At 41.8% G+C, this 27,530-nt stretch overlaps 2 long non-coding RNA genes across 7 annotated transcripts in view; one reads left to right on the top strand and one right to left on the bottom strand.

The window, feature by feature from the left end:
• LOC125641627 (uncharacterized) overlaps positions 1-27,530 on the bottom strand; it is a 75,344-nt gene that overhangs the window by 18,827 nt on the left and 28,987 nt on the right. For 4 of the 6 annotated variants that reach the window (XR_007358105.2, XR_012669567.1, XR_012669566.1 and 1 more), the window contains 4 exons: positions 13,896-13,961; positions 12,860-12,948; positions 11,580-11,739; positions 11,191-11,434 (listed from right to left, as the gene is read on the bottom strand). This is a non-coding gene — a long non-coding RNA (uncharacterized LOC125641627). Of the gene's footprint in view, positions 1-5,856; positions 6,047-11,190; positions 11,435-11,579; positions 11,740-12,859; positions 12,949-13,654; positions 13,962-27,530 lie in introns of those variants that run through there. The other 2 variants (XR_012669569.1, XR_012669568.1) reach the window with 2 other exon arrangements.
• LOC142072946 (uncharacterized) overlaps positions 21,207-27,530 on the top strand; it is a 61,299-nt gene continuing 54,975 nt past the window's right edge. The window contains exon 1 of the long non-coding RNA XR_012669571.1: positions 21,207-21,396. This is a non-coding gene — a long non-coding RNA (uncharacterized LOC142072946). The remainder of the gene's footprint in view (positions 21,397-27,530) is intronic.

The raw sequence follows: 27,530 nt of genomic DNA, 5'->3' as shown, positions 1-27,530 counted from the left end.
ACTGTATTTTTCTCTGTGTTCTCCTGTGGCCGTAAATCCCACAGATTAATGACTTTGTACATCCTGGGAAGAAGCCTTCTCTTTGTTCTCTCAGTTCACATACATACCTCTGAATGCCTTGTTCTCATATCATGGGAGAGGATGAAAATAAAGGACCCAGGATGTACTGAAGCTCCAGGAAGCTTAATAAGAAGTATCTGTGGGCACTGAGAAGCAGTCCTGAGCACCGGGAGGATTTTGAGAGCAACCCATCCACAAAGAGAATGACTCATGGGATGACTGTGGGATAAAGATGCAATGTTGATGTTTCATGAACCAAAGCCTACAGCATTTGTTCTTCCACATGCTTCAGCACAAACTCACCAGGTCACTATGGCTTGCTGGGTGGACCTTTGCCCCAATTCCCTGATTGTCAAGGCATCATCATTCTTGTGGCCTTAGTTCTATGTTACCTATACAGTATCATAAATCCTTTCATACTTTGGAGCTCCACATAAACACACCCAACTCATCTCTTGGTTCATGCCCATGAAGTTACTTTTCTGCTGCTGCCTTCTTCCTCAGTCAGATGTCCATATTGAGAGGCATGACAGACATCAGAGACCATGGACGGTCACAAAGAGAGCAGGACACAGCCGCAAGTTGGGGTTCTGAGTACACGGTGGCAGGGCAAACCTGGTCATAGGTGGGATAGAAATAGGTAGGATCCTGCATGTTTTAATTTGTATTCAGGTCTCCAAAATCTTGTTCTGCCTGCCATAGTTTTCTCCTTGTGCTGTTATTTCTTACTGCATTCAGACCATCCCACACTCAGGGGCTTCTGGCTCCAAGTACAAGAGCACTCCCCTTTCCAGCTGACATAATTATTAAACAGTCAATTTGTAAACATCTAGAGGATAAGAGGGAGATAAGTAAGTCAAGGACAAATCATGCCAAACCAACTTAATTTCTTTCTTTGACAGGGTAACCAGCCTAATGGATGGGGGGAAGCAGTAGACATGGTATACCAGGTCTTTAATAAGGCTTTTGATGCCGTCTCGCGTGACATTTTCATAAGCAAACTAGGAAACTATGGTCTAGAACAGGAGTTGGCACACCACTTCTAAAAGGTTGCCAAGTCTTCATTTATTCACTTTAATTTAAGGTTTCGCATGCCAGTAATACATTTTAATGTTTTTTAGAAGTCTATAAACTATATAACTAAACTATTGTCGTATGTAAACAAGGTTTTCAAAATGTTTAAGAAGCTTCATTTAAAATTAAATTAAAATGTTGATCTTACACCGCTGGCCCACTCAGGTTCCGTTCCACTAGGGGTTCCGTTCACCTAGGCCGGCAGTGGGCTGAGCGGGGCCAGCGGCTGGGACCCTGGCTAGCAAGGGGCCGGCAGCCAGAACCCCAGACCGGCAGCGGGCTGAGCGGGGCTGGTGGCTGGGAACCCAGCTGGCAAGGGGCCGGCAGCCAGAACCCCAGACCAGCAGCGGGCTGAGCGGGGCTGGTGGCCAGGAACCCAGCTGGCAAAGGGCCGGCAGCCAGAACCCCAGACCGGCAGTGGGCTCCGACCGCCGGCTCCTGCCAGCTGGGTTGGAAGGGACCTCAGGAGGTCATCTAGTCCAACCTCCTGCTCATAGCAGGACCAATCCCCAATTTTTGCCCCAGATCTCTAAATGGCCCCCTCAAGGATTGAACTCACAACCCTGGGTTTAGCAGGCCAATGCTCAAACCACTGAGCTATCCCTCCCCCTTGGTTCTGGCCCATTCTCTTCCTCTCTCTGCACTGAGCTAAAGGTGGGAGTACACTGAGAACAGGGCTGGGGGTTGGGGTGCAGGGTCTGGCCAGGAGCTAGAATGAGGGAGGGGGCTCAGGATTGGGGCAGGAGGTTTGGGTGTGGAGCGCTTACCTGGGCAGCTCCCATTTGGTGCGAGGGGTCCAGGTGGGAATGTGGATGTGGGGGGTGCAAGAGTCAGGGCATGCGGTGTGGGGGGGCTAGGTATGTGTGGGGGGTGCAGGAGTCAGGCAGGGGGCTAGGGGTGTGTGAGGAGAGTGCAGGAGGCAGGGCAGGGGGCTAGGTATGTGTAGGGGGTGCCGGAGTCAGGGCTGGGGTTGTGGGGGGATGCAGGGGTCAGGGCACGGGGCTGGGGTGTGGGGGGGTGCAGGGATGAGGGCAGAGGGCTGGGTGTGTGTGAGGAGGGGTCAGGGCAGAGGGCTGGGGTGTGGGGGGGGTTCTGGGGTCAGGGCAGAGGGCTGGGTGCATATGAGGAGGGTTCAGGGGTCAGGGCAGAGGGCTGGGGATGTGGGCTGGGGTTGTGGGGGTGCTCCCAGCCCCCTGCCCTGAGCAGCTCACGGCAGGGGGTTGGAGGGGATACACCGATTCCACCCCCTTCCCCAAGGTCCCTGGAACAGAGAGCCCGCTGTGGCTCCGCTTTTCCCTCTCTCCCTCCGTAGCAAGGGCCATCAGCTGATCGGAGGGAGAGAAGGAGGGGCAGGAACCCTGCAGGCTGGGGAAAGAGGCGGGGGGAGGGGGAAGCTTGCCTGCCCTGCAAGGAGAGAATGGTGCGTGGAGAAGATTGGGCGGGGATGGGCAGGATTTTTAATGGCACGCTGCTGTCCCCGGCAGACAGCAGCGTGCCATTAAAAATTGGCTCATGTGCTGTCTTTGGTACTCGTGCCATAGGTTGCCGACCCCGGTCTAGAACAAATCCCTATAAAGTGGGTGCACAATTGGTTGAAAAAACATACTCAAAGAGTATTTATAAATGGTTTGCTGTCAAGCTTGGAGAATGCAAGACCCACAGAAGTCTGCTCTGGGTCTGGTACTATTCAATATTTTTGTTAATGACTTGGATGTGGAGTAGAGAATACACTTATGAAATTTGCAGATGACACCAAGCTGGGAGTGGGGTCAGGAAGGCAAGCACTTTGGAGGACTGGATTAGAATTCAGAATGATCTTGATAAATTCAAGAATTTGTCTGAAATCAATAAGAAGAAATTCAATAAAGTCAAGTGCAAAGTACTGTACTTAGGAAGGAAAGATCAAGTGCACAAGCATAAAATGGGGAATAACTGGGTAGGCAACGGTATTCCAGAAAAGGATCTGGGAATTACAGTGGATCACAAATGAACATGAGTCAACAGTGTGATACTCTTGTGAAAAAGACAAATGTCATTCTGGAGATGTATTAACAGGAGTATCATATGTAAGATAAGGAGGTAATTGTTCCACTCTTCTTGGCACTGGTGAGGCCTCAGCTGTAGTGCTGTGTCCAGTTTTGGGCACCAAACTTTAAGAAAGATATTGTCAAATTGGATGGAGTTCAGAGGAGAGCAACAATGAGTAGAGGTTTAGGAAACCTGACATGAGAAAAGGTTAATATAATTGGTTTAGGCTGGAGAAGAGAAGGCGGAGGGGAAACATGGGAAGTCTTCAAATATGTAAAAGGCTGTTATGAAGAGGACAGTGATCAGTTTTTCTCCATGTCCACCAAGGGTAGGATAAGAAACAGTCAGTTTAGTTTGCAGGAAGGGAGAAATAGGTTAGATATTAAGAAAAACTTTCTAACTATAAGGATACTGAAGCACCAAAACTGATTACCTAGGAAGGTTGTGAAATCCCTGTCACAGGTGATTTTTAAGAACAGGTTAGATAGATAAACATCTATCAGGGATGGGCTAGCTAAACTTATTTCCACCTTAGCACAGGGGATGGACTATATGACCTCTTGAGGTCTCTTCCAGCCCTACATTTCTATGATTTCTGTCAGGGAGTACTCTGAGAGATGCTCCATTCCCCCTTCCACTACAGTACATGCACTGGGTAGCATCATTTAGGGCCTAACCCAAAGTCCATGGGAGCCTTGACTTCAGTAGGGTTTGGATCAGTCCCTTAGGACTTTCTTTTCATTTAAAAACCCATAAAGGAGGAATTTGGAAGTTTGACTCTAATGATAGTTCAAGGACTTAAAACAAATGTTGGAATCTTGTGATCCATTACAGATAACAATACTTGACCCATATTTCTCGTGTATGCATGTTTCTTCTTCTGTCATCTGTCATCTCTACATGTATTTGAAGTCTTTTGGCTCTCCTTTGCTTTCTGGAAATTTGTTTTATTGCACTAACATTGTGATGTCACTTGCATAATATCAGAATTCCACTGACTCACTGTGCCTGTCAGAAGCCCCTTTATACTAGTGTCAGCTGGCGTGCTAAGGAGTTAGCCACTGGATGCAGCACACAGTTTGTGCTTCGACATTCCTGAATTTCAACTGCCATGTAAGTTTGTAATGTTAAATTTAGCTTCTGTGTCCAGTTAATTAAACAAGTCCCTGATCCTGCAATAAACTCTAGATGGGCCCCTGGGGTGACAGGATAGGCCAGTTTCCACAGTAGCCCTTCCAGGTCATGGTTGAGATTTGACTGCCAGTTCCCACACTGTATCTATTTATATCTAAAGAGAGGGCTTCAGGCTTTGGGAGTATCAAGCCAACAATTTTCCAAGCTCACATACACCATTTTAAAAACTCAATGAGGTTATTGAGTATGTTATTTCCAAGTTAGGTATAGGTCCTGATGGCTTCAATCTGCACCATCTGTGTAGGAATGGTGGAGAAGGGAGTGGTTAACCCAGCGTAGAACTAAATCCTCTCTTTTTTTAAGGTTACTGCAAAGCACAAAAGCACCTGTTTCCCCTTCTGAGTTAGATTTTGGCGGGCATCAACCTCAAGTTTCCAATCCCCCAACGTGTGACGCCCTTCCTGGAAGGCATCCTGCTGAACTCATCCAGCATGCTCTCACAACTCATCTGAAACAGCAGCTGAATAACTCCGCCAGGTGCATGTTCTATAACCAGGTGACTGTATGAGCACCTACAAGGAAGAGAGGGGCAAACTTTCTCACTGACCCCAGACGGAGCATGAGCATTAGCCTTCTTTGCAGGAACAGAGCCAACCAATTTCGGTCTTCCTGTCCACCCCTTTAGTCCCAATGCTAAAGTGGCACCTTTGGAACAGCTCAGAGATCAAAAGATTGCGGTGTTCCCCCTATGCTGCAGTCATTTCCTTTCACAAAGCCATCTCCCCTTGTCTGGTTCTGAAGCTCCTCTCCCCAGCTAACGTCTCTACCCAGGCTCCCATATGACTCTTTGCCCCTCATCGCCGAGCCCACCTAGCACACAGCTCCAGCACCTGGCCTGCAGAAGCATATGCTAAGCATTAGCTGTTCCCCAAGATTACCCTTCTTCTTCTCACTGCTGTTGCTCTCTAACCTATCTGGATGACTTGCCAAAATCACCATGTGATCAGTGCATCCCAGGCTCAGAACTTTCAGACTTACTGGCTGACAGCCTCGCTTAAGGCACCAGAAATGCCCCGACGCTTTACAGATCACATCAGTTCTGTAACTTCTGAGGAAATATGTAGAACATTGCTGTTAAATGAAGCCTTTAAAGTTCAAGTAGGTCACAAGAAAGAGAACACAGTGTCTTCCCCCAGCCATTAGAAAAAAAGTGCTTTTTATGTGGGGAAGACACACACAGTTAATTAGCAGTTACAGGAGTCATGTGACAAGCATGCTACTCTGGAATTTTCATGTCAAACAACATGGATGATTTACTACCAAGGTAGAGGAGAGCATGGTCATAAGATAAAAAGGCCAAATGCTACTAGTTTTGCAGCAAGGTGCTTAAAAAATTCAAACAAAATGAAAAATAGGTCACTTTACAAGACAGTTGCTCAACAAAGCTTGTCATCAAAAAAATGTTAAATAACAAATTTATGGAAATGTCTCATTATAGTTTCATTGTAAATGACAGGTAGTTCCAGAACCTATGTAAAATAATTGATTAGAAAGCCAACCTTATTTCAGCCCATAGCTGTTGTATTATTTATGACTTTTAAGCTACATTGAGTTTGTGAGGTTTTCAACTGACTGAATCCAGAATTCAGGTCCAGGTGCGCAGACCTTTGTGCCCATACAGGCCCACACTGATGTTGGTGGAACTCATCCATGTGAATCTGATTGCAGGATCATGGCTCATGTGTTCAGCCTATTGAAGAGAGAAATGGCTCAGCTGCAAACTTTAGCTACCGATCCAAACTTCTGCAAAGTTAGACCATAGTCTTGCAAAGACTTACACATACATTTAACTTTACACCATTGAGATCAGTGGGGCTAGCATTAAAATGTTGCTCCTTTGACATATTTACAAGAGAAAGAACTTGCTTTCTCCCACCCTTGGTCTGCCTCATCTATTGAGATTATAAACTCTTTGAAGCAGGGACTGTTTCTTATCAGCTGTATATACTGTGTCTAGCAAAAGAAGGCCATAATTGTAATCAGGGTCTCTGTAATGCAAATAATAATAATACTCAGCTGCTTAATGTTAAGAATGTCTGTAAGTCTTTGGAGCATTGGAGTCTGAGATGATGAAATGCTGTTTGCATCCAGGCTCTTGGTGTAGGTCCATTTCTACTTGACAGATTAACAGAAATCACTTGTTTTAATTTACCACCCATTAAAAACCTCTAGTAGGGAAGCTTTGTCTAGACCTACAGAGGGCATCTACAGGTCACACTATAGGACACCATAGCCTCCTTTAGGCACTCCTATAGAGAGAGACCAGCTAGCATGCAGCAGTGAGGGCTAAATGCTATACTGACTTTACATTTGCACAACCCTATGCCTTCAGAATTCAGCCCTGTGTGTGTAATAATAAACATATGGATTATTTCAGTTAAATTATGATAGATGAAATCTTGGCTCCATTGAAGTCAATAGAAAAACTCCTATCAACCTCTTTGGAGCCAGAATTTCACCCAGCAGTTATTTATGTTGGTTCTTTTCTTGCTTTTTGGATTACAGAGATAATCTTACTTTTTTGGATTAGTTGCCATGGTATCTGAAAACAGATGTTCCAGCCTTTTAGAAGGACAGCTAGGCAATGGTGAGGTACTGTATGATGGTTGTTATGTGTTATGTGCGGCTAAAATTACAAACACAGGCATGGGCTAAAACAAAATATTTGAAAAGCCATGACAGTCAGATTTCCCTGCCAAAAACTGCCTTACTGCTGAGTGACTACAGTGGGTGGTCCCAGTACTCATAAGAACGGCCATACTGTGTCAGACCAAAGGTCCATCCAGTCCACTATCCTGTCTACCGACAGTGGCTAATGCCAGGTGCCCCAGAGGGAGTGAACCTAACAGGTAATGATCTAGTGATCTCTCTCCTGGCATCCAGCTCCAACCTCTGACAAACAGAGGCTAGAGACACCATTCCTTACCCATCCTGGCTAATAGCCATTAATGGACTTAACCGCCATGAATTTATCCAGTTCTCTTTTAAACCCTGTTATAGTCCTAGCCTTCGCAATCTCCTCAGGCAAGGAGTTCCACGGGTTGACTGTGTGCTGTGTGAAGAAGAACTTCCTTTTATTTGTATTAAACCTGCTGCTCATTAATTTCATTTGGTAGCCCCTAGTTCTTATATTATGGGAACAAGTAAATAACTTTTCCTTATTCACTTTCTCCACACCACTCATGATTTTATATACCTCTATCATATCCCCCCTTAGTCTCCTCTTTTCCAAGATGAAAAGTCCTAGTCTCTTTAATCTCTCCTCATATGGGATCCATTCCAAACCCCTTATCATTTTAGTTGCCCTTCTCTGAACCTTTTCTAATGCCAGTATATCCTTTTTGAGATGAGGGGACCACATCTGTACGCAGTATTCAAGATGTGGGCGTACCATGGATTTATATAAAGGCAATAAAATATTCTCCAATTTATTCTCTATCCCTTTTTTAATGATTCTTAACATCCTGTTTGCTTTTTTGACTGCTGCTGCACACTGCATGGACATCTTCAGAGAACTATCCATGATGACTCTAAGATCTCTTTCCTGATTAGTTGTAACTAAATTAGCCCCCATCATAGTATATGTATAGTTGGGGTTATTTTTTCCAATGTGCATTACTTTATATTTATCCACATTAAATTTCATTTGCCATTTTGTTGCCCAATCACTTAGTTTTGTGAGATCTTTTTGAAGTTCTTCACAGTCTGTTTTGGTCTTAACTATCCTGAGCAGTTTAGTATCATCTGCAAACTTTGCCATCTCACTGTTTACCCCTTTCTCCAGATCATTTATGAATAAATTGAATAGGATTGGACCTTGGACTGACCCTTGGGGAACACCACTAGTTATCCCTCTCCATTCTGAAAATTTACGATTTATTCCTACCCTTTGTTCCCTGTCTTTTAACCAGTTCTCAATCCATCAAAGGATCTTCCCTCTTATCCCATGACAACTTAATTTATGTAAGAGCCTTTGGTGAGGGACCTTGTCAAAGGCTTTCTGGAAATCTAAGTTCACTATGTTCACTGGATCTCCCTGGTCCACGTGTTTGTTGACCCCCTCAAAGAACTCTAATAGATTAGTAAGACATGATCTCCCTTTACAGAAACCATGTTGACTTTTGCCCAACAATTTGGTTTTAAGGCCAGAAGGAACCATTAAGTTCATCCAGTCTGACTTCTTGCATAACGCAGGCCTGAGAATTTGACCTAGTGATTGTTGCATTGAGCCCAATAACTTGTGATTGAACTAGAGTATGGGCTTGATCCTGCTCCCATTCAGGAAAACGCCCATTGACTGGAACTGTGAAAGACCAAGCCCATATCTTTTAGGACAATTTCTGGTCCCCTTAGCTATGGTCTACCAGACATCTACCTACTCAGGCTATGCCTAAGGCCACCCTGCTCCTTCCTCTTATCTTTCTCAGTCAGCTAATTAGACTGTGCTGAACAAACAGTGAAGTGACATATGCCAGCAATGCCCCTCTGCCATGTACATTGGCCAAACTGGACAGTCTCTACGCAACAGAATAAATGGACACAAATCTGACATCAGGAATCATAACATTCAAAAACCGGTAGGAGAACACTTCAGCCTCTCTGGCCACTCAGTAAAAGATTTAAGGGTGGCAATTTTGCAACAGAAAAGCTTCAAAAACAGACTCCAGTGAGAAACTGCTTGAATTAATATGCAAACTAGATACCATTAACTTGGGTTTGAATAGAGACTGGGAGTGGGTGGGTCATTACACATATTGAATCTATTTCCTTAAGTTAAGTATCCTCACACCTTCTTGTCAACTGTCTAAATGGGCCATCTTGATTATCACTACAAACGTTTTTTTCTCCTGCTGATAATAGCTCATCTTAACTAATTAGCCTCTCACAGTTTGTATGGTAACTTCCAACTTATCTGTATGTATATATATCTATCTTACTATATGTTCCATTCTATGCATCCGATGAAGTGGGCTGAAGCCCACAAAAGCTTATCCTCTAATAAATTGGTTAGTCTCTAAGGTGCCACAAGTACTCCTGTTCTTTTTGCAGATACAGACTAACACAGCTGCTACTCTGAAACCAGGAAAAAACAGGCCACAGAAACAGCTTTGGAGCACTGGGAAGTCATACCATTGACCAGTGCCCCCTGAAAGTGGTGAGAAAGAAAGACAATGTCCTGGAAGGAGAGAAAAAAATTGCAACAAACACTGAGTCTAACAATACAGTTAATTCTATGAGTCACATCGGTTTTGCAAAAACACGCCTATCTTCAGTATTTTCCCATTATATTGAGCTCAGTGGTGGCCTGTGTAAGGTGATACACATGTCAATAGAAGTTTCTCCATGGTTCGTAGATTGTATGTGACCCATAGTATGCAAACCACCCCTTTCTTTGGAGAAATTACACTACAGTAAGCGTTAGTAACATTATTGCAATATTTCAGGCTTTGTGGGCAGACAGGCTAATATTCACCATCAGCATTTTATAAGGGTTCTTCTTGTGGCACACATGTAGCACCGGAGAGAAGTTTATTTTAAGGATTCCTCTGATGGGTGTCACATAAATTCCATGACAATAGTTAAAAAGCAGTAAGTTATTTCTTACGTTAACAGAAACACATTTTGTGGTTGTTTAAACATTCTGCTTGGCATCTTCCTGAAGCACTTGACCTATATCATCCTCCCACTCTTGCTTCAGCTTCTGTAGATTTAAACTAACTTTTGAAGGGAGCAATCCATTTTAACGTGTTCAGCTGTAGTGGTGACACTCTAACGAGGTGGTGGGAGGAAAACTCACTGGCTGAGCCCATTTTCAGTTTGTAAAATCTACCATATGCCTTATTTTTGCAGTAAATTTAATTACTCTCTTTGAGCTAGATCATCAGCTGGTGTAAATCAGTATAGGCCTATTGAGCTACACCAATTTGCATCTGCTGAGGATCTAGTTGTTTCATTTTATCGAATTTTTTTGCCACCCATTCTTTTTGTGTAAATCTCTGACCGCTTTGTCCCCACCATGACTCCAGGAAAAGGAGCAAATTCCCCATGAATTCCAGGCTGGGGAATAGCCAAAAGCCATTTATGGACCTTTTTCTGCATATAAAGTGGTGTTAAGGTGCCTGACTCTGTGGTACTTGTGTAGCCAAAACTCCTTGTGATTCAGAGGCCCGAGGCTGCTCATTTAAAATGTAGAAATGAGAACACTTGCTGACCCTGAATTACTTGCACCTCCCAATCAACTTTTCCCAGTCTGTTCAATGACCTAAGCAATACAAAATTCCCAGTCCCTTTTATGGCAAACTTTGAGAAAGTATGGCCACAATCTACAGCTTCACTAAAACACCTGAAAACAGCTTTTATTAAATAATTTCACAAAAGAGAAACCCCAGAGGGGGGAGGGGGATGTAAGTGTTTTGAAAACTTAGGACTCCTTCAGAAGGTTGTAAAAATGTCACACCACCCCAAGCTTTCTTCCCTCACACCCCCAACTGATACCCAATTGACAAAATCTGTATCACACTTCTGGAAACAGGGAATGAGGTGATATTTACCCCTGTGCTGAGGCTTAGGTGGCACTTAAGTGGTGTTGGCTCTCTCTGGAGAGGCGAGTTTCCCTCATTATGACCAGGAAATAAAATGCATAATGCATTTACCATAAAGCATATTACAAGAACAAACTAGTCCATAAAAGATTATGGGACAGATCCTCAGCTGGAGTGAACTGGTCTAGCTGCATGGACTCCAACAGAGCTATGTTGATTTATACCAGCTGAGGATCTGGCCGTTTGTGCTAAAGTTCTCTAATATATTCTAAGAGGCACCTGAACCAAATACCTTGTCCCTTTCCCCATACCAGCAGATCTGTGTAATAAGGAGGCACTTCAAGGATGAAGAGTGATATGCATTTGAGTCACACATCCAAAGGAGTCGTTCCATTGCCCTTCTCTGATTCATCACCGTTCCAGTCGGGAAAGCTCAGGACCAAAAGTCAGGAGATCCGGGAAGTATTCCTGTCCCTGCTGCTGATTTGCTGCATGACCTCTGGTAAGTTGCCCAGCCTCTCTGTGGTTCAGGTACCCTATTTGTAAAATTGAGATAATTATTGGCTGGGCCTCACAAGAGTGCTGTGAGGCACAATGCATTAAGGTGAAATGCTTCTAAAATTCCTCAGACGGAGGAGTTTTAGAAGTACAGAGAATCACTACTATGATAAATATACATACTGTATTCTAATCTTTGCAGAGTTCATCTGACCAGGGTAAAAGCTATGTTTGATTAGATTCCTTCCCATGGAGCGTAATCAAGATTCCACCATCCACCTCCGAATGGACCGCAGCATGCCTCCTCCATCTCCTGATCCTCCAATTTCTATTTGCTTGTCATCTGATGCAAAGAGTTCAGAATCAGATATTCAGAGAAGACACAAGAGTGTTCACATACAAGTGATAGATGTGGGTATCAGATACCCAAATGAGTGGCACAAGACTTTTGCTATGCTCCTCTATGCTGGATGCTCTTTGTTATTATCATCTTCCATCATCGTTTTTGTCAACAACTGGTCCTCAGCAAAATATGTGATCTCACCATTCCCAGATCTAATTTCCACATATGTCGGACATGCTGATTGGGCTTTTAAAGCCTCTGAAGTCAGCAGCCTCATGCTGTTAATACTGTGGTCCATCCAGTGGTTTTTACTCCAATACAAGTAGGCATTTCATTGACATCAGTAGTAGCTGAGCCCTTAAATAGCTATTTAAAATTATCAAAGTGCCACCTTAATTAAACCTCCCAATCCCCCTGCCACGTATGTAAGGAAGCATCAGTTCCTGTTTTACATAGAAGGACAGGGATGGAGACAGAGAGATTAAGTGACTTGTGCAAGGCCAGATGGTGTATCAGTGGCAAAGCCAGGATTAGTTCCTTTGGGAGCTGGCCAGAGAAAGGGTGTGGCAAGGGCACCTGAGAGATGCACTAATTCAGCATTGCCCCACATAGCCTCCAGTAGCAAGGCACCTATGGAGACACAACTACAATTTAAAGCTACCCTCTCATGGGAAAACTCTCAGGGAGGGCTCTGGTGCCAACCTTATCTGCCTTTCCTGTCATATACAGTTTCCCTCACTGCTACAGGGCAGCAAGCTATACTCCCTTATACCAACAGGCAGCAAATCAAGCTTGTGATGTCCAAGAAAACCTGTTTTGATTGGTTTCAGAGTAGCATCCGTGTTAGTCTGTATTCGCAAAAAGAAAAGGAGTACTTGTGGCATCTTAGAGACTAACCAATATATTTGAGCATAAGCTTTCGTGAGCTACAGCTCACTCCATTGGATGCAGCATCCGATGAAGTGAGCTGTAGCTCACGAAAGCTTATGCTCAAATAAATTGGTTAGTCTCTAAGGTGCCACAAGTACTCCTTTTCTTTCTGTTTTGATTGTAGCAGATTTGCTAAACTCCCCCTGAAAACATTGTTTGCAACCAACTTCTGTAAGAATCCTATACTCACAGTTTAGCTGCTTCCAGACGAGTGTGTCTGTAGCACTGGAGATTGGATCATTTCATAATTTTCCCTCCAGCTGCCTCCAGAATCTATCACTGAGCAACCCAAACAAGAATGTCATGGAAATGACAGCCAGTACACAAACCATAAAGTGTCATTATTAAATAATGAAAGGACTAATTTCATGAGAACACACAGTATGCAACATAATTTTCCTTAGCCCCTGCCATATCTTCCAGGTCAATCGTTGGGCGCCGTTTCCTGTTCATTATTGGTATAGAAACATAGAATATCAGGGTTGGAAGGGACCTTAGGAGGTCATTTAGTCCAACCCCATGCTCAAAGCAGGACCAATCCCCAACTAAATCATCCCAGCCAGGGCTTTGTCAAGCTTGACCTTAAAAATATCTAAGGAAGGAGATTCCACCACCTCCCTAGGTAACGCATTCCAGTGTTTCACCACCCTCCTAGTGAAAAAGTTTTTCCTAATATCCAACCTAAACCTCCCCCACTGCAACTTGAGACCATTACTCCTTGTTCTGTCATCAGCTACCACTGAGAACAGTCTAGATCCATCCTCTTTGGAACCCCCTTTCAGGTAGTTGAAAGCAGCTATCAAATCCTCCCTCATTCTTCTCTTCCGCAGAGTAAACAATCCCAATTCCCTCAGCCTCTCCTCATAAGTCATGTGTTCCAGTCCCTGAATCATTTTGCCCTCCACTGAACTCTTTCCAATTTTTCCACATCCTTCTTGTAGTGTGGGGCCCAAAACTGGACACAGTACTCCAGATGAGGCCTCACCAATGTCGAATAGAGGGGAACGATCACATCCCTCGATCTCCTGGCAATGCCCCTACATATACATCCCAAAATGCCATTGGCCTTTTTGGCAACAAGGGCACACTGTTGACTCATAACCAGCTTCTCGTCCACTGTAACCCCTAGGTCCTTTTCTGCAGAACTGCTGCCGAGCCATTCGGTCCCTAGTCTGTAGCGGTGCATGGGATTCTTCTGTCCTAAGTGCAGGACTCTGCATTTATACCTTGCATTTATAACGGACTTTGACTATATATGTCACGGTTCTGACTGTCCCATCATCTGACATTACCTGTGAAGAAAAGATAAAGCTTTAGTGGCACAGATTGTAAAAGGCAGACCAGAAACCAGATAAACAGCACGGGGTGACAAGATGTTGGGTTCTTCATTCTTGGTTAATGTGCATCTTTGTGTGACAGGAAAATGGGTGATGAGGGAAGCACATAACACATTTTATTACCAACCTAAGCTGCAGGCATCATACTCCTGTCCTGATGGGCATGCTGATCTAGTGGGGAAGTCGCTGAGCAATATAGCATGTAGTTGCAGAACATATAAAAACAGGATTCCAGATTTAGCCTTGCAGCATATGTGCCAGGCTTAGTAAAAGATGAGTCAGCATTTCTATTCAAATTGGCCATTTTAATTTAGCTCAAAATAGAGGTTAAGGGGTGCCTGGTGCTGGCACACATATTGCTATGGTGTCCTCAGAGAGGCCAAACCATGCCCCTCACATCACTTTCAATTCTGAAAATATGTTTTAAAACATGTTGTTCTTTATTAAATTCTGCGTGATCCTCCAGACATGCAAACACAGAATGAATGAGCGTACGCAAATATCTCAGCATTCTCATACTGTCATCAATTTCAAACCATTACTGTATATAAAATGCCTTTAATTAGTCATATTTTACCAATAACTTCAATGGGGGCAGGAACATGCCCATAATACTAACACCTCAGGGTAATAGGAGAGTACTGTTGGGGCAGGGACCATCTTTTTGATCTCTGTTTGTGCAGCACCTAACACAGTGGGGTCCTGGTGCATGACAGGGATGCCTAGGCACTGTGATCATATGAATAATAACTAAGAGCTATCCCTATTTTATAACCTGGAGAAGCAAACGCATGCAGGATGGAAATTTCAAAAGCACTGCATCCGATGAAGTGAGCTGTAGCTCACGAAAGCTTATGCTCAAATAAATTGGTTAGTCTCTAAGGTGCCACAAGTACTCCTTTTCTAAAAGCACTTAAGTCACTCAGAAGCTTAAGTCAGTGACCGTCAGTGACTTTTGAAGCCAGTGGGACTGAGGCACTTTTGAAAATTTTACTCAGAATGAATAAGTGAATTGGCCAAGTTCGTACAGAAGATCTGTGCTAGAGCTGGGATTAGGATTTAGGCTTTCCTAGTTCCCCATCCAATGTTCTTCCACTAAGGTACACTACCTATATTCTACATACCGTAAACCCTATATAAACTCCACATACAGTCACACCTTCCTCTCCTGCTGCCTGGCTGAAAAGGACACAACGAAAACACCGTAAAAGGAAAGATTTTGTTTGTTAAGATATTAATAGGGTATATTACTGAAATATAGATTCAAGTAGATTTTTTTAAAATCAACTGATGAATGCTCCAAATTTGTCAAGGAATCTAGAATGTGATACTCAACAAATCACAGAGCTGCTGTTTTCTGTTTTGTTTTCCCTATTAGCCTGATGGAGACTGGAAACTTCTGCTAAAACAGACAGTGAAATTAGTATCTACTGGTGGATTCTTTCAGCGATCCCCAAGGTTCTGTGGTGATTATGTGCATAATGGCCATGCAGCTAGTCTGATTCTTACCTATATGTTCATTAAAGAATGTAAGTACAGCTGAGTCGCGGATAAAACCACTTAACCAAATGAGCACTTTTCACAGGCTTCCTTCAAACAATGACACTTAGGCAGTGGCATGCCATCAGTGTATGCAAGGAATACGTCGCATGCCCCAGGACTAGCTGTACCCGCAAGACAATTTAGTCTGGTCCCCAAACGTGCAAACAAAATGGTGTCCCCTGCACAGCGTGGCTTCGCATGCACTGTATGTGCAAAGTCACACTGCACGGAGGACACAATTTTGCTTGCAAATGTACAACTCCATTCCTGACTAAAAATGTCAGGCTTGCCAATGCACTTAGGCAGTTTTTTGTTTTGTTTTTTACTAAGACCCCCCCAATAAACTCGTTGATATCCCTTCTTTGATTGCTTTCCTATTACTGCTGCTTACTACGATGTGTTTGTGTAAATGGAACCTTTTATATATATATATATATATATATATATATATATATATATATATATATATATATATATATACACACATATACACACAAATTCCATTGTTGTTATCACATAAATGCTTTCTTTACAAAACCTGGTATATATTTCAAGCTATTGCAAAGACTTTCTAGTACTTTGTCCAATCTAGTTTTTAAAAGGTTCAAGTGATGGTCCAAAGTCCACTTCTCTCAGACCACTATTCCATGGGCGAACATATCTCACTGTCAAGATTTCCTAATATTCAGCCAAAGTTTTCCATTTCTTAATTTCATCCCAGTACTCATAATTACGTCCCACTAAATTGCTCCTAATGTATCCCACTAAATAATGTGTTTACATTACTGATGCTAAACCTCTTCAAATATTTGTAGACTATGTCCCACCTTAATTGTTACTTAGCCAATCTAGCCTTATTTAGCAGTTTTAAACTTTCCTCCTCAGTTCGTACCTCTGAATATTTTATGTTTTTCTCTGACTCCCACTAATTAGTCAATATTTTTCGGATAAAACCCAGAACTGAACACAGCTACACATAGAATTTTGATTATTAATTTTCTACTTTATGTAATGATGTGCAGTGCTATTAAAATGTTACTTCCACTTGTCTGGATAACCAGCATAGCCTTCTAGTGACTCTACCACTCATGGGCAATGTGATGGTTCCAAAATCATGGACAAAATCCTTGTAGCACACATGACAATGTAAATGATCAACTAGAAGACAGTAGACAGACACCGTAGACATAATATTGTATGCTGATTCCTGTATTATAGCAAACCCCGAAGATTTACTTCTTGTTTCAGATTCCCCTGGAAAGTTTGGGGTCTATCATTTACTGTGCTCGTTCTTATGTGTCATGGGAGTGGCATCAGTTATGTTCACCCACACGACTTTGCTGCTGGATGTCATTGCTACTTAATTTTGTAACTACCAGGGTGTTCTGGTGGTACCATACTTTGGCTAACAATCAAGTAAGTCACTGCTATGTATACTAATAAATATTGTTACTTACAAGAGGATGAAAAGAAAAGTATTAGAAGCAAATTAATGGAAAACTCCATTCATTGTAAAGTATGACCTCTTGCTAAAATTACAAAGAATTCCCACACCAATATTATATTAAAAATTCATATCAAATAAGTTTAAAATGAGTTGACATGTACAATAATATATTTCCATTCATAAAGTGTAGTTTTTAATAGCTTACTCATCAGTTATGGATCTTTATAAGATCGCTTGTAATTAAATTCTTTCTTAATAAGGTATTTTATTTCTCAATAGGGTAATGTTTTAGTGGCTCATATTCAGTATTAACTGGTTTGTTTTAAGGAGTAATGTGTTGCAATGTGTGCTTGTTGCATGATTTGAGACATTCATTAAACATCAACTAATATATCTGGGATCTAATCCAAAATCCACTGAAGCCAGTGGGAATCTTCCCATTGATTTCAGTGGGCTTTGGACCCAGCCCCTAGTGAGCAATATGCAATAGTTCTATGTAATTTCAGGAACTAACAGGTATTTCTTCTCATTAGTGTCTGAAGATCCCATCTCCTCACAACTACTTTTCCAAGGTCTGGTGGTTCAGGATCTTTGTGTTCTGTAAGGAATGCGTCATGGGAACCCGTCCCAGTGTCCTATTCATGGCCAGTTTCCTGCTCAATATGTCAAGACTAAAGGCAGCAGTAGAAGGACCAGCTAGATTGTATGGAGTTGTCATAAATATAAAGGGAAGGGTAAACACCTTTAAAATCCCTCCTGTCCAGAGGAAAAAACCTTTCACCTGTAAAGGGTTAAGAAGCTAGGATAACCTCGCTGGCACCTGACCAAAATGACCAATGAGGAGACAAGATACTTTCAAAAGCTGGGGGGAGGGAAAAACAAAGAGTATGTCTGTGTGATGCTTTTGCCGGGGACAGAACAGGAATGGAGTCTTAGAACTTAGTAAGAAATCTAGCAAGATATGCATTAGATTATGATTTCTTTAAATGGCTGAGAAAATAAGCTGTGCTGAATGGTATGGATATTCCTGTTTTTGTAACTTAAGGTTTTGACTAGAGGGATTCTCTATGTTTTTAATCTAATTACCCTGTAAGGTATTTACCATCCTGATTTTACAGAGGTGATTCTTTTTACTTTTTCTTCTATTAAAATTCTTCTTTTAAGAAACTGAATGTTTTTTTTATTGTTCTTAAGATCCAAGGGTTTGGGTCTGTGGTCACCTATGCAAATTGGTGAAGATTTTTATCAAGCCTTCCCCAGGAAAGGGGGTGTAAAGGTAAGGGAGGATTTTGGGGGGAAAGACATTTCCAAACGGGCTCTTTCCTAATAATAATAATACCGGTTAGACGTTTGGTGGTGGCAGCGAAAGTCCAAGGGCAAAGGGTAAAATAGTTTGTACCTTGGGGAAGTTTTAACCTAAGCTGTAAAAGTAAGCTTAGGAGGTTTTCATGCAGATCCCCACATCTGTACCCTAGCGTTCAGAGTGGGGAAGGAACCTTGACAGGAGTCTTATGCCAAAACTAATTTTGTAAGAACGTAAGAAATGGACATAGCATTGTTAAAAGAGTATATTTCCATATTGCCTATTTAATTTTAATTGCAAAAAAACAAAAATTCCACTTGCTTGAACCATTTTCCATGTGATTTCCAGGATTTCTGGCTGGATTCCTTTACAAAGAGGATACAGTTCTTCTTTCAGGAGTTATATTACAACTCTCTTTGTGTGTCATGTTCTGCCCATCACACTGTATGTTTCCTCACAGGAGAAAAAACAAATCATAAAATCATAGAATATCAGGGTTGGAAGGGACCTCAGGAGGTCATCTAGTCCAACCCCATGCTCAAAGCAGGACCAATCCCCAACTAAATCATCCCAGCCAGGGCTTGTCCAGCCTGACCTTAAAAATATCTAAGGAATGAGATTCCACCAGCTCCCTAAGTATGCATTCCAGTGTTTCACCACCCTCCTAGTGAAAAAGCTTTTCCTAATATCCAACCTAAACCTCCCCCACTGCAACTTGACATATCCACTTAGGAACAAGATCAGGACTCTGCCATATTCAAAGCTACTCTTCCTACACGTCCAACTTGAGACTGGATTCAGACCCGATGTAATTATTCCATGTAATTGTATCCACTTATGCCAGGTCTGAACTTGTTGCTCAGTGTCAAAGCAGCTGCTTCAGCAATCACAGCTGCTAGTTGTAAAGAAAGGGAGCAATAGCTCAGAGCAGCGGTGCAGACTCACAGAAGGAAGAGAATACATAGAGTGTAGTGACTGAGTAGGCAAATGCAGGAGCCATGCAATGACAGCATAGTCTTGAATTTACTGACACATAGACATAGAACCTGAGTTTCCTGATGGCCAGGACACAGTTTATGGCAAAGTCCTATGTAACGGATTAAACCAATGGAGTGCTATATAAGTGTAATAAGGTTTTATAGAAATTACCCTAAAACCCTAAATGATTTAATGATATTCTGTTCTGAACTATCCTACAGAAATTCTATAGCAGGGAAATAATTCTCTATTCAATTCTGTCATGGTTCAAAAATTATGGACGTTATAATTTTCTATTAAATTCTACAATTCCTCCCATGCTGGGATGTCAGAGAGACAGTCTGGACCTTTGAACTGTATATCAGCACTTGGCCAAGGCCCTGGATGCTTTTCTTCATGGGACATAAACCATTAATCTTAAAGGCTCAATAAAAATTCTCCCTGCTCACTTTGAGTTATGTTCACCAATATGCAGAGAGTCAGCCCAAGGCTTGAGCATCACTTAAGTCTCACTTAAACCCTCAAAATAGAAGTTGTGTTCTGGGCTTCTGCACATGGAAGAATTTCACCCTGACAAAGTAACACCAATTGCTAAAGCGAAACATTCAGCTGATCTCGTAGATCAGTAACAGAGCTGGGCAACTACTGCAGAAAATCCAAGACTATTCATTTGCATCTTTAAACAAATTTGCTTCGGCTGGAAATCGCAGCCTTTCGTATTTGATTTCCACAAATATTCTGGGCTGGAATTTTCAAAGGAATCTAAGGGAATTGGTCAGGCACCCAATTCCCATTAAACTCTCCATAGAAATTGGGTGCCTAAATTGCATTAGGCCCCTTCAAAATTCCCTGTCTTATTGAACAAATTCGCTAGCAGGAATATTGGCTGAGACAGGAAATATTTCAGAATATTAGTGACAAGAAAACATATTTATTGCCCATGTTATATTTTACAAAAAAAATATGAGAAAAGCTTGTAGGTATGAAGATTTGAATCAAGCACGTCATTGGGGAGGGAAAAAAAGGAGCATTTCTTCTTTTGGAAGAAACTATTTGCCTCTGTGGCTGAAGCAGTGATATCAAAGGGTGGTAAAATGTTTTCTCATCCAACATATTTCTTGATGTTTTGTAATTTACTATGCCACTGTGTTTCTGATATTAACAATGGTTTATCAGTTGTAATTTAGCCCTTGGCCCAACATAGCTTAATAATGTTAAATTAGGCATTAGGCATGAAGAAAGGAAGAACCTGATTGGCTAATGAAAGTTCCAACTGTATGTGGAACCAGCATAACTGCATGGTGCAAGTTAGGTCTCAGTTACCAAAACAATCATTGTGTACAAGTAAATCATGCTTAATATGCTTCCAAAAGTAAACGCATACTAGACTAGATGTCCTCATTTCCCAGGTGACTGAAGGTTCTTGGCTTTCAACTTCACCACCCACCCATCTGCATGTTTATTTCTTGTTCATAATACACCTTTTACCATACAATCAGGATAGCAGGAACATCACGTTAGCATTAAACTGAGTCTTCCCAGTACAACATACTGCTTTGGACACAAAGGTTTTTTAAAACAAAACAAACTATAGTGTACATAAAATGTTTTGTCCTTACGGATCTCAGCTGTCAAATCTGTTCTTTCAGTCACTGCTGATTTCTTTTTGTTTGCACACTGTAAAATTTTCCCCAGAATTTTTATTTTACATGAAAGACTATGAACAAAAATAGGTGAATAAAAAAAGGTACTAAAAGACTGATGCATATGAATCTATCAATTTTATATATGAGTTCTCACTGTTCAATTTGTGCATTTCTGGCTTTCGGAGAAGTGTGCCATGATTCTGTGGTAATAATATGTCAACTGAAACCAAGCCAAACCCCCTGAACTTCCTTTCATAAATGATATAAAAACAGATTCTAGAGAGCACCTGTGTAAAAATATACTTCTTTGGAACATTTTCATGCTTTTATTTTGTCATAGGGGGGATTAAATAATTTAAATTCCACAGATGGATACAGCACACTGGTTCTTACTTCAATCAGAAGAATCAGAAACTTGGAGGCAGATGTCAGAGTAGATCTCCAATTAATCTTTCAGACATGTCAACAGTCCTGGTAAGTGGCTTTTTTCCCCAATGCTTATGATGTTATGCCGAAAAGATTGTCCATTGCAAAAGACTGACCAAAGCCTGGACTTATTGTTAGGGGACATCGAGCAGTTGGTTAGGAAAAATGAGCTGTTGGAGGAGCGGTATGATGGAGGAAATGTAAAACCAAGGTCCTTGTGGTCAGTAAAGTCCTCAAGACCCTTTTCAGAAGAGTTAACCACAGTATCCTGGCCAATGGGGTAATTACATTCTGGCTTTAAATTTCCTGTGCAGTGTCAACAGAAGTAATCTTCACTTCCGGTTCTAAAATAATATGTACCCATGTTGTGCACTGTTAAAACAGTTGCCTTACTTCATCCTGCACTTCAGTGGTGACTGAAGTAACTTGTGTAGATCGTGTGCATTTCAGCTGGATACATATGTGAGCTCTTTGGGCTTCTCTGTGGTAAAAAGCTCTATATACAAGTAATAGCAATAGAAAGTAATGAGGAGCTGCTTAATATATTTTGAGTTATTCAATATAAACACCATGCTCCAAACTTAACCCTGGCTTTCACCCAGGAAACCTCAGATTAGAATGTGGCCTCAAAGAACAAAGCTCTTAGAGCAGATTAATACTTCTCTAATGCTCTGGATATATATGCTTTTTCCTTCAACCCTTTTAGCATTAAGAGCCCTCAGTATGTAGCTAAGTTTCCAATCAGAACAGAACATGCTATATAGTTTAATCCCCAATACACAGAATGTAGGTCTGTTAAATACAGTCACTTTCTTTTTTTAAAAAAGCACGTCAATAAAAGGAAAATGAAAGGTAAATTCTAGCTTTGAAGCTGAGATTTCTGTGCCATCAATGTTGTTAAGAAACACATTCCTCTCAAACACCATGGCAACGTAGTGAAAATGCCCTCCTTATTTCACAAGGACTATGTGCTTGTTCTCGCTTGGTCTCCAGCTTGATTGACTGCACATTACATATTTTCCCAGCATTATGTGGCCTATTCTGTCCTTCCTCTACTATGAGATAAGTAGACATATAGGGTGTAATTCTGACCCTGTTAAAGTCAATGGAAGATTTGCCATGGACTTCAGTGAGCCAAGATTTCAACCATATACTTCAAAACCTGTACTGTTCCAGAATGATGAAAAGTTAATTAGGGCTAAAATGTTCATTTAGATACTCTCACACACACCTGCCATTGAAGTTAATGGGAACCCAATGCATGTATCTGAGGAAAGATTTTGGCATGAAGTGTTTTGAAAGGTTCTTAGGATCAGCTTATATTTTACTGAGCCAAGTCTTGGTCCCATGGAAATCAATTGCAAAACTCTCATACCAAGGGTGTGGTGATGTTTTTGTGCAGAATCTTAGAATTCTTAATTTTTCTCCAGTGGAATCTTATAAAGCTTTTCAGAGTGTTAACATCACAAAAAGCAAGGGTCTCTGCCATATGCACATGAAGTTTCGAGACTTGCACATTTAAGTGAACTTTACTATCAGTATATTATGTATGCTCGTGCATTTATTATTACTTATTTATTCAAATTTATTAAAAAATAGCAACAGGTGCTCTTCCTCTGCCATGGGCACCCATCCCACAAATCCAAACACATAACATAGTATAAAGAATTGGCCACAAGCAAGACTTTTCACCAGGTGAAACCACCCACAGCTGAGATCAAATTTTCAATAGAGTTCTGCGCCCACAAAGGCACCAAAATCACTGGCTTAACCCTGGGGCTGGCCCTGAACCCTTTTGGAAATCTAGCTCTAAATATCTACCAATTGCCTTTGCCCTGAACTTCACCACACCTCACCCTCGGTAGCTCAGGTAAATAGATGGACTTTTCACTGCGCCCTAGGGGGGCCAAGCTGGACAGAAAACAAATTCCAAACACCAGGGGAATATAGGAGCTTCCCCGATTAGAAATAGAAATAAAAGTAAATAAATAAACGAGGTATAGCAACAAACAAAATATCTCTTCCGCCCCCTCTAGCCCCCCCCCGAAAAAAAAATATTAAATGGGAATGTTAAAGTTTTTGGATGAGCAAGTCTTGAACTATAGAGTATTTGTGTCTGTGGGTGTGTACGTACATGTATACACAGAGAGAACAAGAGGACTGGTGGGTGCACGGGGAGGATGTATATGAACATCTACAATAATTTCTCTTTTTTAAAATAAGTTTCAAATGGAATTAAGTCAGCCATGGCACTAATTAGTCAGTGGCAGCAAAGCACTCTGGAGGAAACACAGGAGACGCGTTGTGACTGATCTCTCATTTGATAAACGCCCAGCCTGTCCACTGAAAATCAAAACAGTCAGTGCCCTGTTTGTTCCAGTCCTATTTCCCTGGTGATCTTTCACACACTGCAATGCAGAAAAACTGTCTCAAAGAGGCAATTTGTTTTCCATTTAGCTATGCTTCATTACTTCTGAGCTCCAACCAAGGCTACTAAAAAAAAAAAAAATCAGTTAGCTCAATTGGTCCGAAAGCGGTTTTCTTTTTCCCTTCTTTATGAGAGTGACACTTTAGTTTTTCAGATGTGGTTACCTTTGCTTTTCTGAGAATGGTCCCTTGTTTGCTTTCTCTCTCCTGTTTACAGAGCATTAGGTTACTGGGGAGGTAGATTGATATAGTACAGTATACTTATGATAACAATAGAAACCTGGGAAATTAGAGAAAGTGGTCATTGCATTCGTATTACCACAGCTCTCAACATATGGCTCAGGTGGGATTTAAGTGGCATGTAGGCATCAAGCTGGCCCTCTGCAGGGGGGTACATTTCACTCTGGGTGAGGCATTAGGAGCCCCAATCCTGCAGATGACTAGCAGGCACATCCCTCACTGTAGGAAAGGGAGAGTTGTGCACCAGGAGGCTTTGTAGGCACAGACCCTGCACTTGTCTTCTTGATGGAGTCAGCATGGCAAAGTGAAAATCTGCTTTTTCCTGCAAGATGCTGAGCCCCTCCTTGACAGACTGAGTACCTGCCCCTGCCATTAAGATGCTCAGATACTTTGGTGATGGGAGCCATACAAGTACCGTAACAGAGTAAAGCCAAGAGGCCAGAAGCTGCATTATATTTTCTGTATAGCCCCTTCTGCATTGAGAACTCACATGTACACAAGCAAGTGCATGCGCATACCCACGCATGGCAGTTGTGCAGGTCAGAGGAGTCGGGAGTGAAAACAGAATATGGGGAGCAGTAACAGCACCTGCAGAGGATTCTCTTCCACTAGCAGAGGGCTCCTTGTATCAGTAGAAGGCATGCCAGGGCAGAAGGCTGCAGAGCCCTCATCTGGCATGATCCTTTGGAGACTGCAGAGAGCTGCTCAGGAATTGATACTGTGTCAAGTACAATTAACCATTCCTCAGAGACTCCAACATTACCTCTCTGTCCTAGTGCTAATGACTCCCCATTACGGTAGCACCAGAGCACCTTGAAAACTTGCTGGTTTGTGTGTGACTTGAGGGACAGCTAAATCGAAGAGATGAAGATTTGCATTTGCAACATAATGGCTGTTCATGCTGGTTCTGGGGATGCTCAGGCTATGAGCTACTAGTGATGGGCAACCAAAGAAAATGCAAACTAAAGCTACAACTAGGAAGAAAATGTCTAAAAGTTGCAATATTATGTTAAGTGAGTGGGATCTGTATTGCTGAAAATTATTTCTGGGAAGTCCACAAAACGCAGATAGATTGCCACAAACCTTGGACTGCTCATTATCCCTTCATGGCCTTGGAGTGCGAAAATTATTGCTTTGAATAATGGATCTATTAGTCATTTTCCTGTCTGGGAAACAAACCCTTTAAAGGTGAGACATCTCCACATGTTGCCTCCATTTCTTGCGTGGGGAGCGTGTGAGAACAGATCAACCGCCCCAGTGGGAAATCACCTTACAAACTGCTAAAGGATGTTAAAGGCCTGAGAGAGGCACAGGAGGCAGAGGGGTTGGAGCCAGTATGAACACAGCTTGTTTGGGGGGTTAAACAGGAAAAGCTGCTCATTGCGCAGGAAGATGGAATGTTCCCTGCCAAAGGGATGACGTAGTGGTTTAATCACCAGGCGGGGATAACCTAGAAACCTGGGGTTAACTCACTTTCATCTTTCTAAAAAATATAATTTAGGGCTGATGTCTTTTTACTCAGATCAGTCTGTGGTTTGCTGCTTCCCAACTTCAGCAAAGGGATATCCTATTGGATAGAGCTCCAGGTGCAACCAAATTTTCAGCGCCTGTAAAAGTGAAACTCAGTAACTGTCCAGCACTGATAAGTGAGGAAACAGAGCGGACACTGGGAAAATGCAATAGGAAGATAATACAGCAGCTGACCCTGAAGACCAATAGTAAGACACCACTATGTGGTGGCAGTGCCCAGAGGCATACATCTACCCACACTCCTTGTAGGCACAAAAAAGAAGCAGACCTAGAATAGAAGTACCATCACAAAGCTAAAATGCTGTTCAGAAAATGTTTTGCATTTCTTGTTTCTTATATAAGACAGGAGTGTTAGATTAATAGATTTTAAGGCTATAACAGACTCTTATGTTCATCTAATCTGACCTATTGTGGGAACACAGGTCATAGAATTTCATCCAGTAATTCCTGCATCAAAACCATAATTTCAGATTAAACTACTGTACATTTGTTTCCTTGTGCCAGGACAGATGATTTTATAAACCAGAGTGCCTTATGTAACAGGTAATTATTCCAACAGCACACCAGAGGTGCGTGCATAAAAGCCACTACTGTGGAGCTGTTTGAATCTAAATACTTTCCCTGGACTGTTGTCACAATTTACAATCCTTTAAAGCTCAGACATCTTGTAATAGCGGTGTTTCAAGCTTGGAAGTACCTTCACGTGAAGGTTTCGGCATCACTTTAACTGTCCATTAACTAAAGCTGAATTACAGTGAAGTTCTCTTGCGAAAGGATATTTACTTAAAAATCAACAGACTTTATTAGCATCTATGCTACTAACTCAGAGATTGGGCGCACAAATGATTATGTTGGTTTGTTTGCTGCACAAAGGTTTCTAATATATGTTTTCCCATAATTATTTTATTAGAGCCATTTGAGAAAGAGACAAGTCAGGCTATCTATTGGCTTTCCTGAACTCAAATAGTTGTGTTAGAACTGAATTCTAATGCTATATTCCCTTGCTGGCATCGGAAAACTTTGTGAATCAAAAGACAACAGATCTTATTATAGAACAAAAGACAAATCTAAATGCTGCACTACAAAAAAATTCAAGTTTTTCAACAAATTGGCAACAGAGACGGGATTTTCCATTGGCATCTAGTAGTCTTTGTCATGACAGATCAAATAATGATGGATAAAAATAAAAGCTGATTTACATTTGGCTGGCTGTCTTGTTACCCTAGTTCTCTTATCTAAACACCAGCTAAACATGAGAAAGAGCTTAGCTTGAAAGAAAACTACAATACCCAGATTCCTAAATAATCCATATGCATGATGTGACCTGCTGTTTATACCCTTTTGAAGCTGCAGATTACAGTTGTGCTAACTCTCAGCTTGCCAAGGTGAAACACTGAGCATCACTGAAGCGATGAATCGTAATTACTATACAGCAGGCAGCAAATCCACATTTCTGGTGATTTCTGTTCTTCTGAACAAAGCTGTAGCATTGAGGGAAGGAAGGGGCTGTCAAATTGACAGAACACCTACAGGATCAGTTAAAAGATGGACAAAAATGGGTGTAAGATGTACTTTCTCCAGGAGAGGAAGGTGAAAAAGTTACGGCAATACTGATAAACAAGACTAAGAATTAATGTGGAATAAATATCTGCAATTAGGTCTCAATTCAACTCCCACTGACTTCAATGCATTCAGAGTAATGATTCGGCAACACTACACATCAGTGCAAACTGCAGCAGATCTTTGGAAATTCTGATGATATGCGCAAAGTTAGGGCCTTTTAGCCCACTTCTTTTGACGTCGCTGGCAAAACTCTCATTGAACTCAGATAGGGCAAGATAGAGCCATTAATAAAATTGCAAAAAATCACACCAGTTTAGCATCATCAGAATTATGGCAAATATTCATATGTAGTAGAATAAATGTGCATTCCAGTAAGTTGATTAGAGTGTAAAAGAAATGGCAAATGATGCAAATATAAATCA

This window comes from Caretta caretta, chromosome 8, assembly GCF_965140235.1.
Source record: "Caretta caretta isolate rCarCar2 chromosome 8, rCarCar1.hap1, whole genome shotgun sequence".
Lineage (NCBI taxonomy): Eukaryota > Metazoa > Chordata > Testudines > Cheloniidae > Caretta > Caretta caretta.
Note: the sequence above shows the minus strand (reverse complement) of the source record. Positions and strands in the feature narration are given on the sequence as shown.